The sequence below is a fragment of the Hemiscyllium ocellatum genome, chromosome 4 (assembly GCF_020745735.1).
Source record: "Hemiscyllium ocellatum isolate sHemOce1 chromosome 4, sHemOce1.pat.X.cur, whole genome shotgun sequence".
Lineage (NCBI taxonomy): Eukaryota > Metazoa > Chordata > Chondrichthyes > Orectolobiformes > Hemiscylliidae > Hemiscyllium > Hemiscyllium ocellatum.
In genome coordinates, this window is record NC_083404.1 from 73,780,084 (window position 1) to 73,796,256 (window position 16,173).

Genomic DNA, 16,173 nt, shown 5'->3' on the forward strand with positions numbered 1-16,173 from the left:
GTGGTTGCAGGTGAGAGGCGATTGTGATTGGTCAGTATGGAGGGTGGAGTAGGTAGATGGGAAGGAAGATGGACAGGTAGGTCATGACAAGAGGGCGTCATCGAATTGGATCTGGGATGAGGCGAGGAGTGTGGAGATTTGGAAGTTCCTTTGGAAAGACAGCCAACATAATCAAAGACCCCTCCCATCCTGGCTATAATCTCTTCTAACCTCTTCCATTGGGTAGAAGATACAAAAGCTTAAACATACGGGCCAATAGATTCAAGAACAGCTTCTTCCCCGCTGTCATGAGCCTCTGAATGAACTTTTTAAATTTCAAATTTAATGTTGACCTCACTCTTTGTGCACTTTCTCTTGCACCAGTAACATTGTAAATAACATTTTCTATAATTTTAATGGACTTTGTATGATATGATCTTCCTGTATTGCATGCAAAACAAAACTTTTCATTGTACTTAGGTATATATGATAATAATAAATCAAGTCAAATCCAATTCCATGTAGTATTTGAATTAAATCATTTTCAAAGAAGTATGAAACTGATTCAGATGCAAAATTTTTCTGCAATGTTTCACAAGTTTCTGCTAAATCTGCACCTATTGATTTATTGTCAGTGAAGAGCCATTTAGAACCTAGTGTGGCATATATAATTATTCAAGAATTAACAGTTCATCTCTTGAATATAAACTCTCCAATGACAATAATATGTACAATGATTGATGTGTTACTTTCATCATTTTCATAAAGCAATTGGATGGTTGTTATTCTGTTATCCTTACTGAGCTGAAGTATGGTAAAAACAATGACTGCAGATGCTGGAAACCAGATTCTAGATTAGAATGGTGCTGGAAAAGCACAGCAGTTCAGGCAGCATCCGAGGAGCAGGAAAATTGACGTTTCGGGCAAAAGCCCTTCATCAGGAATAGAGGCAGAGTGCCTGCAGAGTGGAGAGATGAATGAGAGGAGGGTGAGGGTGGAGAGAAAGTAGCATTGAGTACAATAGGTGAGTGGGGGTGATAGATCAGGGAGGAGGGTGGGGGAAGGTAGCAAAGAGTACATTGGATGAATGAGGGTGGGGTTGAAGGTGATAGGTCAGAGAGGAGGGTGGATTGGATAGATGGGAAGGGAGATTGGCAGGTAGGACAAGTCATGGAGACAGTGCTGAGCTGGAAGTTTGGAACTGGGGTGAGGTGGGGGAAAGGGAAAATGAGGAAAATGGTGAAATCCACATTGATGCCTTGGGGTTGAAATGGGGTTGATGCCCTGAGCTGAAGTATGTTTAGTCCAGCTGTTCTAACACATTACTGTTAATTGAAGTATCAGGCAGAAACTTAGAGGTCTAAACGATGTAGGTTAAATGTAGAAACATTGAAAATAAATGCAGGAATAGGCTATTCAGCCCTACAAGCATGCACTGCTATTCAATATAATCATGACTGATCTTTCAACTCGGAATACTGTTCTTATTTTGTCCCCATACCCTTCCATTCTTTTATCTGTAAGAATTACGTCAAACTTCTTTTTAAAAACATTCAATGTATTGGTTTGAAACAGTAGCAGACAATTTCACAGGCTTACCACTCTCTGAATGAAGAACTTCCTCCGCAGCTCAGTCCTAGATAGCTTATCCCATACCCTGAGATTGTGACACTTGGCTTTGGACTAATCTGGACAAATGTGAGGTGATGCATTTTGGAAGGTCAAGTACAGGTGGAAATTATACAGTGAATGGCACAACTGTTAGCAGTATGGAGATGCAGAGGGATCTGGGTATGCAGGTTGACAGATCACTGAAGATGGCAGCACAGGTAGATAAGATAGTAAAAATGGCCTATTGCGTGCTTGCCTTCATTGGAAGGATCATAGAGTGCAAGGACAGGCAAGTTATTCTTCTGCTTTATGGAACTTTAATTAGGCCACACTTGGAATATTACAGTTCTGGTCACCACACTACCAGAAGTATGTGGAGAGTGTACAGAAAAGGTAGACCAGGATGTTGCCTGGTATAGAGGATTTTAAGCTTTGAATAAGGTTGGATAGACTGGGTTTGTTTTCTCTGGAACGCAGGAGGTTAACGGGGAACCTGAAAGGAGCTTATATGGTTATGAATGGCATGGATAGAGTGAATAATATGAGCCTTTTTCCCAGGGTGGATAGGTCAATTAGTGTGGGGGGGGGGGTGGAGGAAAGAGGTGGGAATGGAGTTTAGAAGAGATGTGCAAGGCAAGTTTCTCACACAGAGGTTGTTGAGTTCTTGGTATGCACTGCCAGAGGAGGTGGTGGTAAAAGCATTTAAGAAACACCTGGACGAATTCATGAATTGGAAGGAAATAGAGGGATATGGATCCTTTAAGTGAAGACAGCTTTAGTATGGAAGGGCAAAATGCATTGTTCTTTGATCATAGTTGAATTTCCAGTTATTGGGAACATCCCCTCCTTATGTTGATCCTTTCTAGCTTGTTAGAATTTCATAGATTTCTATGACAATCTAATTGCAAAGGAACATTATAATATCCAGACATGATAAAGCATGACTGGAAATGTGGGAGGGAGCTTTGGCGGGGGCAGTGTATTGACCTCACCTGGCATGATCATCTCATATGCCAGAGACAGAATGAGAAGGATGGACAGGTGAAGGTACATGTAGACTGGGGAGCTGTGATGACTGTGTTTACACAGTAAGCCACTAGAAAGGGTTTGTAGATATCTGGGGGCTATCAGTGCATTCAGGTGGAGGGTGGAAGCCACTGACCAAGCAGTGTGCACTGTCACCTTCCATTGTGTTGGAAACTGAGAATATGTGACAAGGAAGAAAATTCCGCAACCACATCTGGAGTGGGCTGAATTAGTGATTCAACCTGTGAGGGAGGGGGCTGCAGCACCCACTAATGATAGGGTTTTTAAAGCGAAAGAATATTGCACATGGATCTATGCACAATATAGAACACAGATCTGTAAAGCATTATTCTCCTCAGTGTATTGCACTATTCTACTATTGATTCTGCTGGACAGCTGATTGACAGTGACACTTTTGTGAATGTTATATGAGCAGAGGAAAAGATATCAGCATGACCCAATGCCACCCTCACACCTTGTTCCTTTTACTTCCCCATAACGCAGTTTAAAAGAGATGTCCAAGGCAAGTTTCTCACACAAAGGTTGTTGAGTTCTTGGTATGCACTGCCAGAGGAGGTGGTGGTAGAAGCATTCAAGAAACACCTGGACGAATTCATAAATAGGAAGGAAATAGAGGGATATGGATCCTTTAAGTGAAGACAGGCTCTCAGCACAGTCCTTCATCCATGAAACTCAAATGTGGGCATGACGGTGAATAAAGGTTCTCAATCATTTACAAGTCGTGCCACCAAAATTCCCTTGATTAGTTTTCTTTTCCTCTCCCTCTCACTATGCCTTACCACACGCTCTATCTTTGCAGTTGCTCAACAGTGAAATCCATTGGCCAGGGAGGATTGGTCAGGTAACTCTGGAATTTTGGTTTGGTGGGGGGGGGGGGGGGGGGAGAAAGAAAAGAAAGAAACAAACAAAACAACCAGACATGCTGAGGGCCATCTTGTCAAAGGCAAGTTGACTGTCCTTGGCTTTAACCTCCAAGGCGCCTCTCTGCTGTATGATGTCCCCAATTCCGAACACCACAGGGACCTCTCGTGCCTGAGGATGTGCAGTTGTCTTGTCTCTGGCAATTGTACAACTGCCAGATATCGGGGGCATTTCTTCATCAACCAGCTACAGAGCAGTCACAATGAGGTGCTCAACAGATTGTGATCCCTCACTCTCTACCATGACCACTCCCACAAAGGTGACAGTATCTGAGTTGGGAGAGGGGGCAACAGCCAGCATTGCTGATGCTTCCTCCAAGACTTTGGTACTTTCGTCTTCAGAGGTTCAATAGGTGGCTTCTGGAAGAGCTGTGTATTTCCTCTGTTGAGTTTATGGAAATGCTGGTGATACCAGCAAGACACAAAAGAAAGAGAGAAGACATTGCAGCCAGTGGTTGGAAATAATGTGCAATGAATGTGACTAACAGCAGGGTTGTTGTGAGACATGCAGTGGCATGTAGAGGGTGGTAGGTGCCTGAAACGCGTTGCCAGCAGAGATTGTAGAGGTAAGCATGGTAGTTTCATTTAAGGTGCATCTGGAGAGATGCATGAGTAGGTGGGGAGCAGAGGGATATAGATCCTTAGGAATTGGGTGATAGGTTTAGACAGTGGATTTAGATTGGCACAGGCCTGGAGGGCTGAAGGACCTGTTCCTGAGCTGTAGATTTTCTTTGTTCTTCTCGAGTAGTACTTACTCAGTTGATGTAACATGAATATCTTGACAATCCTGCAGGTGCAATTTCAGTCTTTTCCTGCAAGTTAAAGGATTCTGTCCTCATAGGGGTTGAGCAGCTGAATGTTGGGCACCCACACCCCCAAAGTGACAGAAAGGTCTTCTGAGGGAATTAGGAGTGTGTGTGTGTGTATGTATATGTGTGTGTGGCGTGGGGGCTGTGGCAGATGCAACAGCATATGAGGTAACGTATTGCATGCAGTAAATAAACCAGTGAGTGCTAGAACATGAGTCTTTTTGGAAGGTAGAAACTGTAGCAAAGATAGACTGAACATGAGGTAGCTAAAACAACTGTGGGGCACTTACCAGAGTACTGTGGGAAATGTCATCGACATTTCTTTCGACACCATGTACCTTGCAGATAGCACTCACCCAGTGACAACCTTGCACCAGACTGAGTGCCATTGTGGATGCCATAGCGACTAAGTTGATAAATAATGAATTGAGTTTGTTAAGATTTGGTGAGAGAATTCACTAGGTCTCATGACAACAACCCCTCCAAAATATCTGTGCAATTTAAATTTAGTCTCATGGTATTATCACTGAATGATTAATCCAAAGACTTAGGAAACGTTTTGGGTACCTGCATTCAAATCCCCACCATGGCAGATGGTGGAATTGGAATTCAATAAATATCTGGAATTAAGAGTCTGATTATGACATAAAACTATTGCTTATTGTCAGGAAAATTTCATCTGGTTCACTCATTGCCAGGGTTGGAGGATTTGAGCTACAGGGAGAGGCTGAACAGGCTGGGGCTGTTTTCCCTGGAGCGTCGAAGGTTGAGGGGTGACCTTATAAAGGTTTACAAAATTGAGGGGCATGGATAGGATAAATAGACAAAGTCTTTTCCCTGGAGTCGGGGAGTCCAGAACTAGAGGGCATAGCTTTAGAGTGAGAGGGGACAGATATAAAAGAGACCTAAGAGGCAACTTTTCACACAGATGGTGGTACATGTATGGAATGAGCTGCCAGAGGTTGTGGTGGAGGCTGGTACAATTGCAGCATTTAAGAAGCATTTGGATGGGTATATGAATAGGATGGGGTTTGGAGGGATATGGGCTGGGTGCTGGCAGGTGGGACTAGATTGGGTTGGGATGTCTGGTTGGCATGGGCAGGTTGGAATGAAGGGTTTGTTTCCATGCTGTACATCTCTATGACTCTATGACTATGTTCTATGGGGAAGAAAGCTATGACTCCTGGCCCACAGCAATGTGTTTGATTCTTAACTATCCTCTGGCCAATTAGGGTGCATGATAAATGCTGGATTAAGCATTTCACATCTCATGAATGAATTAAAAGCAAGCTTCAGAATAGCATTGCTTGTCTACATGCACAGTGGTCTTTTAAAGATGATATGGGTGCAAGGGATGCCAGTCTTTTGAGTGGCAAGTTGCTTCAGGAATGATGCATGTGAGATGTGGCTGGAATCAGATGTGATGGGTGTCACAGAGGCTAGGTAGTTAATTAACAAAGTGAGCTTTCTCTAAAGATATGCTAGAGACCTTGCTAGGCCCCATGGCCATAAATCCACCAAGAACACTTACATCAACTTGGACCTAGCCAAAAACATTTCCTACTCCTGTGATCTACCACAAATTTTCATTACTTGTAAGCCTTCGTTTTTGACTGGATGCATTCCTTAATTGCTTTTATTAGCTATGACATGTTCATCATTCGCATGGAAAAAGTGAGGTCTGCAGATGATGGAGATCAGAGCTGAAAATGTGCTGCTGGAAAAGCGCATCATTGACCTGCTGCATCATTCGCATGGAACACTTTCTTTTTGACTGGACTAAATTTTTATTGAGTGTTAAGCAATATCTGATTAAATAATTTTCTGAGGCTACTTTAAAAAACTCTTTATTCATGTCTCTGTAATTGATCGATTTAAGTTGAGGACATCAATTTGAGACCCAAATTATCCGACTGAAGACCAGTTCTGCCAAGTGAATGTGAGTGCCAGGGGAGGAGGATGGTTGGGCCTGCAGGACAGGAAGAACCAGAGGGCTTTTCAGCCTTACTCAATGGGGATACAGATGCAGAGAGACTGAATGTCCCTAGTGAAGGTGAGGTGTTGGGGGCCAGGGAATTGAAAGTCTTGGAGAAGGTGGGCATGGATTGTATCCCAAACGTAGGTGGGGAGTACCTGGACCAAAGGGGAGAGGAAGGAGTCGAAATAAGAGGAGAGGAGTTCAGTGAGGCAGGAGCAGGAAGATTTAATGGGTTAACTGGAACAGTCATGTTTATGGATTTTGGGTAAGAGATAGAAACAGGCATTGCAGGGATGGGAATCTATTAGGTAGGAGGCTGTGGATGGGAGATCTCCTGAGGTGATGAGATTGTTGTTGGTCTGGGGCATGATGGTTTGGTGATCAGAGGTGGGGTCATGATCAAGGGGATGATAGGAAGAGGTGCCAGAGAGTTGGTGTCTGACCTCAGCGAAGTAGAGGTAAGTATGTAGTACTAATACCCCACCTCCTGTCAGCAGGTTTAATAGTGAGGTTGGGGTTGGAGCAGAGGGAGCAGAGGGCTGTCCATTCTGATAGGGAGAGATTGGCCTGGGTAAGAGGGGTGAAAAGTATCAGGTAACTGATGCTGTGATGGCAGGTGAAAATGACGAGGTCAAGGGAGGGTAGGAGGCCAGGGAATGGTGCCCAGGAGGATGGGGCTTGTTGGAGGAGGGAGAAAGGGTCTTCAGAGGGTGATATGGATTCATGTTCGAAGAAGTAGGCACGGAGGTGGTGGAACATCTGTTCGAAATTTAGACGTATGTGGAACTTGTTGATGTGTGGACATAGGAGAATGACTGTGAGCCTGTTGCTGAGGACTGACCATTCATCCTCAGTGAGGGGGAGGTCTGTGTGGATGGGGAATACCCAGCAAGGCTTGGGCCTGGGGCTAAATGTGGAGCTGGAGCAAGGAGTGGGGATGGGGACTGCTTCTGGAGTGGGTAGGTGTACAGGAGTGGTCACAAGGACAAAAGTAGCGATACAGTTGGTGGCATCAACAATCATCATGTGATTGTGGGCAGCTCCATACCCCATCACGAAGGACTCAAAGCCCTCCGCTTCTTCCTTTCCCGCCGCACCAACCAGTACCCTTCCACTGACACCCTCCTTCGACTGACTGAACTGGTCCTCACCCTGAATAACTTCTCTTTTCAATCCTCCCACTTCCTCCAAACTAAAGGAGTTGCCATGGGCACCCGCATGGGCCCCAGCTATGCCTGCCTCTTCGTAGGATATGTGGAACAGTCCATCTTCCGCAACTACACTGGCACTACCCCCCACCTTTTCCTCTGCTACATCGATGACTGTATCGGCGCTGCCTCGTGCTCCCACGAGGAGGTTGAACAGTTCATCAACTTTACCAACACCTTCCATCCCGACCTGAAATTCACCTGGACTGTCTCAGACTCCTCCCTCCCCTTCCTAGACCTTTCCATTTCTATCTCGGGCGACCGACTCAACACAGACATCTATTATAAACCGACTGACTCCCACAGCTACCTGGACTACACCTCCTCCCACCCTGCCCCCTGTAAAAACGCCATCCCATATTCCCAATTCCTTCGTCTCCGCCGCATCTGCTCCCAGGAGGACCAATTCCAACACCGCACAGCCCAGATGGCCTCCTTCTTCAAGGACCGCAGATTCCCCCCAGACGTGATCGACGATGCCCTCCACCGCATCTCCTCCACTTCCCGCTCCTCCGCCCTTGAGCCCCGCTCCTCCAACCGCCACCAAGACAGAACCCCACTGGTTCTCACCTACCACCCCACCAACCTCCGCATACAACGTATCATCCGCCGCCATTTCCGCCACCTCCAAACGGACCCCACCACCAAGGATATATTTCCCTCCCCTCCCCTATCAGCGTTCCGCAAGGACCACTCCCTTCGTGACTCCCTCGTCAGATCCACACCCCCCACCAACCCAACCTCCACCCTCGGCACCTTCCCCTGCAACCGCAGGAAATGTAAAACTTGCGCCCACACCTCCACACTCACTTCCCTCCAAGGCCCCAAGGGATCCTTCCATATCCGCCACAAGTTCACCTGTACCTCCACACACATCATCTATTGCATCCGCTGCACCCGATGTGGCCTCCTCTATATTGGTGAGACAGGCCGCTTACTTGCGGAACGCTTCAGAGAACACCTCTGGGCCGCCCGAACCAACCAACCCAATCACCCCGTGGCTCAACACTTTAACTCTCCCTCACACTCCACCGAGGACATGCAGGTCCTTGGACTCCTCCACCGACAGAACACAACTACACGACGGCTGGAGGAGGAGCGCCTCATCTTCCGCCTGGGAACCCTCCAACCACAAGGTATGAATTCAGATTTCTCCAGTTTCCTCATTTCCCCTCCCCCCACCTTGTCTCAGTCGGTTCCCTCAACTCAGCACCGCCCTCCTAACCTGCAATCCTCTTCCTGACCTCTCCGCCCCCACCCCACTCCGACCTATCACCCTCACCTTGACCTCCTTCCACCTATCCCACCTCCATCGCCCCTCCCCCTAGTCCCTCCTCCCTACCTTTTATCTTAGCCTGCTTGGCTCTCTCTCTCTTATTCCTGATGAAGGGCTTATGCTCGAAACGTCGAATTCTCTATTCCTGAGATGCTGCCTGTCCTGCTGTGCTTTAACCAGCAACACATTTGCAGCAGCAGAAATTATGTCATCAGCCATGTCAGTGGAAGCAGCTGGAGCAACAGTGTAGTTAATAGTGCCTAGCAGATTCAGGAGGTGGTTGAGGATAGGGTCAGGGTCTAGAGTGGCTGAGGAGCTCTATGTCTGGAGGTAAGTACAAGATAGTTTGGCGTACTTATGACCTCTGATGTCCAATAAGGTGGAGAAAAAGCATTTGTTGAGGGTGTGGATCCTTCTAAGAATGAAAAACAGCAGAAATCATCTGCAGGTCTGAGAGAGAGAGGCCCTGAGCTGGGATAAGGCTGACTAGTAAGATTAGTAGTGAGGAGATGTCGGCATATGCTGCGACTGTGGACCCACAGGGAGAATTGTTTCTGAAGACTCCAGAGGTACTATAGATAATGATTATCATGGTTTGATCTGAATTCAGATGGTCTGTATGCCGTCTGGAGTCCAAGGGGGATAAGTTGGTTGCATGGGCAGGTACTGAGGAAGGAGACAGGGCTGTAGAAGCAGGATTGTTTAAACAACTTCAGGCTGGAGGAGATAACTGGGAGTTGCAGTGGAAGAGACACCCCCTGAGATCTCTTCGTACTTACTTCTCAACCTCCTCAACCACCCCTATCCCCTACCCCCATCCAAGATTTCCTCCTGAATCTGCCTGGCACTGTTAACTATGGGGTTGTTCCAGCTGCTTCCACTGATGCTGCCACCAGCTTCTGTTCACATGACCACTTCTGTACACACACCCACTCCAGAAGCAGTCTCTGTCCTCACTCCTAGCTCCACACTTGGCCCATGTTCTCTATATCTGGGCCAAAAAACCCTCCACTTCTTCCTCTCCCGCAGGCCCAATCAGTCGCCCTCCACTGACACTCATATTCGCTTGGCAGAACTGGTCCTCACCCTCAACAATTTTTCATTGACTCCTCCCACTTCCTACAAACCAAAGGGGTGGCTATGGGCACCCATGTGGGTCCGAGCTATGCCTGCCTCTTCATACAATATGTGGAACAGTTCCTCTTCCGCAGCTACACTGGCACCATTCCCCACCTTTTCCTCCCTACATTGATGACTGTATCAGTGCCAGCTTGTGCTCCCACAAGGACTCAAACAGTTCATCAACTTTATCAACACCTTCCACCCCAAAAATCAAATTCACCTGGACCATCTTGGACACTCCCTTGCCTTCTTGACCCCTCCGACTCCATTTCTGGTAACTGACTTAATACTGATATCTATTTCAGTCCCATCAACTCCAACAGCTACCTCGACTAGCGGGACACTCTCAGTGGCACACTGTGGACTGATAAACCTGGAGTGGTGGACGCTCTCAGCGGCACAATGTGGGCTGATAAACCCGGAGTGGGATACTCTCAATGGCAAAGCATGGGTGGATAAACTCAAAGTGGGACACTGTCAGCAGCATAGCATGGGGCTGATAAACCCAGAGTAATGGACATTCTCAGTGGCATGGTGTGGGGGAGTTTGGGTAATTCAAGGTGGAGGTTGGGAAAAAATTGTGGCTTGTATAAGCTACTCCTTTTTTTGAGGTATATTTGGTGTTGGAGGTGATTTCCTCAAATTTCAGGAGCAGTAATTACTGTTATATATGCTGTTGCATTGTTTAGGGACGTTTGGAGAAAAAAGATCAAAACAATGACAATTTGAAAAGGTGGAAGACAGACAAAAGGCAGCAACCACATGATCAGTGAGGGAGAGAGAGAGAGAAAGCTGCATTATTAACTGACACAGCTGTAAATCAGCACAGTTACAGCTTTTGCTGTTTGAGTTCATGTATCTCTGGATGTCGGAGTGTGTCTAGGAAAAATTAACAAACAGTGAAATTCACACTGATCTTGCAAGAACTTGTGTGGGAGAGCTCACAGCACAGGAACAGATAAGTGCATAGTTTTAACATGTAACCTTGCTGTAAGTCTACAGTAGTGAGTAGCATGGGTTCTTTCTTGGTTGTATGTTTTATTGAGATCTGTCTCTTGATTAAAAAGAATAATTTGATCAGGGACAGTCAGCGCAGTTTTGTGAAGGGTAGGTCGTGCCTAACGAATTTTATTGACTTTTTTGACAAAGTGACCAAACAGGTAGATGAGAGTAAACTGGTTGATGTGGTGTATTTGGATTTCAGCAATGCGTTCAATAAGGTTCCCCACAGTAGGCCATTATATAAAATGCGGAAGAATGGGATTGTGGGAGACATAGCAGTTTGGATCAGTAATTGGCTTGCTGAAAGAAAACAGAGGATTGTAATTGATGGAACATGTTCATCTTGGTGTCCAGTTACTAGCGGCGTATCGCAAGGGTCGGTGTTGGGTCCACTGCTGTTCGTCATTTTTTATAAATGACCTGAATGAGGGCTTAGAAGGGTGGGTTAGTAAATTTGCGGACGACACTAAGGTCAGTGGAGTTGTGGATAGTGACGAAGGATGTAATAGATTGCAGAGAGACATAGACAGGATGCAGAGGTGGGCTGGGAGGTGGCAAATGGAGTTTAATGTGGACAAGTGTGAGGTGATACACTTTGGACGGAGTAATCGGAATGCAAAGTATTGGGCTAATGGTTAGATTCTTGGGAGTGCAGATGAGCAGAGAGACCTCAGTGTCCATGTACACAGGTCCCTGAAAGTTGCCACCCAAATTGACAGGGTTATTAAGACATACAGTGATTTGGCCTTTATTAATAGAGGGATTGAGTTACATAACCAGGAAGTTATGCTGCAGCTGTACAAAGCTCTGGTACGGCCACACTTGGAGTATTGTGTACAATTCTGGTCACCGCATTATAAGAAGGATGTGGAAGCTTTGGAAAGGGTGCAGAGGAGAATTACTAGGATGTTGCCTGGTTTGAAATGAATGTCTTACGAGGAAAGGCTGAGGGCCTTGGGGCTGTTCTCATTAGAGAGAAGGAGGTTGAGAGGTGACTTAATAGAGACATACAAGATAATCAGCGGGTTAGATAGATGTTCTATGACGAACAGCAGTGGACCCAACACCGACCCTTGCTGTACGCCGCTAGTAACTGGACACAACTTTAAAGTGAGGGGAGATAGATATTAGACAGATGTCAAAGGTAGTTTCTTTACTCAGAGAGTAGTAAGGGTATGGAATGCTTTGCCTGCATCGATAGAAGATTCGCCAATTTTAAGTGCATTGAAGTCGTCATTGGTCAGGCATATGGAAGAGTGTAGGTGGGATGGGCTTCAGATTAGTATGACAGGGTGGTGCAACATCGAGGGCCAAAGGGCCTGTACTGCGCTGTAATGTTCTATGTTCTATGTAAAGACAGTAGATTTCTGTTTGGGTGCAAGGAAAGACTGGTAGGTGTAGGGAAGGCTGGATGACTAGAGAAGTTGAGGGTTTGGTTAAGAAAAAGAAGGTAGTATATGTTAGGTATAGCCAAGAGAGATGGACTGAATCGTTAGAAGAATATAAAGGCAGTAGGACTAAACTCAAGAAGGAAATCAGAGGGCAAAAAGGGGACATGAGATAGCTTTGGGAAATAGGGTTAAGGAGAATGGTGAAAGCTGGTACAATTACAGCATTTAAAAGACATCTAGATGGGTATATGAATCTACATTAAGAACAAAAGGGCAACGAGGGAGAGAATGGGGCTCCTCAAAGATCAGCAAGGCAGCCTATGTGTGGATGTGCAGGAGATGGGGGAGAGACTAAATGAGTATTTTGCATCAGTGTTTACTGTGGAAAAGGACATGAAAGACATAAAATGTGGGAAATAGATGGTGACATCTTCAAAAATGTTCATATTACGGAGGAGGAAGTGCTGGATGTCTTGAAACATGCAAAATAAATCCCCAGGACCTGATCACTTGTGGGAAGCTGTGATTGCTAGGCCCCTTGCTGAGATATTTGTATCATCGTTAGTCACAGTTGAGGTGCTGGAAGACTGGAGGTTGGCTAACGTGGTGCCACTATTTAAGAAAGGTGGTAAGGACAAGCCAGCGAACTCTTAACCGGTGAGCCGGACATCATTGGTAGGCAGGTTATTGGAGGGAACCCTGAGGGACAGGATTTACATGCATTTGGAAAGTCAAGGACTGATCGGAGTAACCAGCATGGCTTTGTACATGGGAAATCATGTCTCACAAATATGAATTAATTTTTGAAGCAGTAACAAAGAGGATTGATGAGGGCAGAGCGGTAGATGTGATTTATATGGACTTCAGTAAGATCTTCAATAAGGTTCCTCATGGGCGACTGGTTGACAAGGTTAGATCTCATGGAATACAGGGTGAACTAGTCAAATAGATACAGAACTGGCTCAAAAGGTAGAAGACAGAGGGTGGTGATGGAAGGTTATTTTTCAGACTGGAGGCCTGTGACCAGTGGACTGCCACAAGGACCACTACTTTTCATCATTTATATAAGTGATTTGAATGTGAACATAGGAGGTACAGCTAAGAAGTTTGCACTTGACACTAAAATTGGAGCAGGAGAGGACAGCAAAGAAGGTCACCTCAGAGTACAATAGGATCTTGATCAGATGGGCCAATGAGTTCCAGAGTGGCAGATGGAGTTTAATTTAGATAAATGAGAGGTGTTGCATTTTTAAAAAGCAAATCAGAGCAGGACTTATACACTTAATGATAAGGTCCTGGGGAGTGTTGCTGAAAAAGAGACCTTGAAGTCTTTTGCAATGGTTCCTTGCAAGTTGCAGGTAGGAGAGATAGTGAAGAAGGCATTTGGTATGCTTTCCTTTATTGGTCAGAGCATTGAGTACAGGAGTTGGGAGGTCATATTGCGGCAGTACAGTACATTGGAATTTCCTGTTCCTTGGATGCTGCCTAACCTGCTGTGCTTTAACCAGCAACACATTTTCAGCTGTGATCTCCAGCATCTGCAGACCTCATTTTTTACCCCCAGTACATTGGTTAGGCCACTTTTGTAATATTGCATGCGATTCTGGTCTGCTTCCTATCGGAAGGATGTTGTGAAACTTGAAAGGGTTCAGAAAAGATTTACAAGGATGCTGCCAGAGTTATAGAGTTTGAGCTATAGGGAGAGGCTGAATAGATGGGCTGTTTTCCCTTGAATGTCAGAGGTTAAGGGAGGCTAAGGGAAGATTTATAAAATCATGAGGGAAATGGATAGGATAAATTGACAAGGTATTTTCCCTAAGGTGAGGGAGTCCAGTACTAGAAGGCATAGGTTCAGGATGAGGGGAAAGATATAAAAGGGACCTAAGGGCAATGTTTTTACACAGAGTGATGTCTATATGGAAGAAGAAGTGGTGAAAGCTGGTACAATTACAGCATTTAAAAGGCATCTGGATGGGTATATGAATAGGAAGGGTTGAGAGGAATATGGGCTGAAAATGTGTTGCTGGTTAAAGCGCAGCAGGTCAGGCAGTATCCAAGGAACAGGAAATTCGACGTTTCGGGCATAAGCCCTTCATCAGGCATTCCTGATGAAGGGCTTATGCCCGAACTTCGAATTTCCTGTTCCTTGGATGCTGCCTGACCTGCTGCGCTTTAACCAGCAACACATTTTCAGCTCTGATCTCCAGCATCTGCAGACCTCACTTTTTACACTGAGAGGGACATGGGCCAAGTGCTCGCAAGTGGGCCTAGATTAGGTTAGGATATTTGATCAGCATGAAAAAATTGCCCATGGTCTGTTTCCATGCTGTACATCTCTATGACTCTTGGAAAAATGTGACCCCATACTCCCAATTTCTCTGCCTCCACCGCATCTGCTACCAGAATGAGAGATTCTATTCCAGAAAAAGCAGGATGTCCTCCTAACTTCAAGGACCAAACTTTCCACTCTCCCATGATTAATAATGCCCTCAAACATATCTACTCCACTTCCCTGACCTCTGTACTCAAACCTCCTCCCACAAAGCAACAATAAAGATAGAGTCCTCCTGGTCCTCACATATAACCTCACCAATCTCCAAATTAAACGCACCATCCTCTGCCATTTTCACCACCTACGGTGAGACCCCACCACCGAAAAGATATTTTTTCCTTACTCCTATCTGCTTTCTGTAGGGCCCATTCACCCCATGATTCCCTACTCGGTATCACACTGCTCACATCTTTCCCCGAAACCACAAAGTGTTACACTTGCCCCTACGACACTACCCCTCTCACCTCCATCCAAAGCCTCAAACAATTATTCCAATTCTGGCAAAGATTCAACTGCTCTTTTTCTAACCACGTCTATTGCATCCTTTGCACCCGAAGTGGTCTCCTCTACATCACAGTGGCCAAGTGCAGTCTCGTGGATCAGTTCGCAGAGCATCTGCACTCTGTATGCTCCAATCAATACCAGCCATTTCACCACCCCCTTCCACTCCTTGGCAACATGTCCATTCTGGACTTTCTTTATTGTCAAAATGAGGCCATATAGGAACAACACCTCCTATTCTACCTTCGAAATTTATAGTCCAACAGCCTCAATATGGAGTTCACCAGCTTCAAAACCTCCCCACAACCAGCCTCATCCAATGTCCAGCCCTCCCTTTCCTCCCCACATCCCTGACCTGACATCCCTGTCCATCTTCATTGTTACCTAACCACTTCCCCTTCCCACTGACCAATCACAATGACATGCTACGTGTCTCCACCTATCACCATCCAACCTACCATTTTCCTAGGCCCACGCCCCCCACGCTATTTATTTCTGAGTTCCTTTCCCCCTCCCCTGTTCTGACGAAGAGTCTGGATCCGAAATGTCAGCTTTCCTGCTCTTCCGATGCTGTCTGACCTGCTACGATTTTTCCAACTACACATTTTAACGACATTGTATAGGTTTTGCCTTACCAAGATGCAACATCTCTAATTTAGCTGAAATAAACTTTATATGCCACTTCTCAGCCCATTGCTCCACCTGATCAAGGTCCTATTGCACTCTGGAATAATCTTATTCACTGTCCACTCTTCCCTTTGCCTGCACACGTGCTTTATTAAAAACTGCCACATCTCTAACATCTCAGTTCTGACAAAAGGTCATCACCCTGAAATTTTAATCGTACTTTTCTCTCTACAGATGTTTCGTGCTCTGTTGAGTACTTTCGGTATTTTCAGTTAATATCTCAAAAGGGTTGTGATGTCTGTGATCCAAAGGTGAAATGACCGTAAGAATGTAGATTTGATTGATTTCATAATGAGGTCCAAACAAAAGC

The 16,173-nt window shown here is 45.6% G+C and overlaps 1 protein-coding gene across 1 annotated transcript in view; it reads right to left on the reverse strand.

Annotated features, from left to right (window-relative positions):
• The window catches only part of LOC132815212 (lipoxygenase homology domain-containing protein 1-like), a 202,642-nt gene that overhangs the window by 130,387 nt on the left and 56,082 nt on the right, over positions 1 to 16,173 (reverse strand). The window lies entirely within an intron of this gene.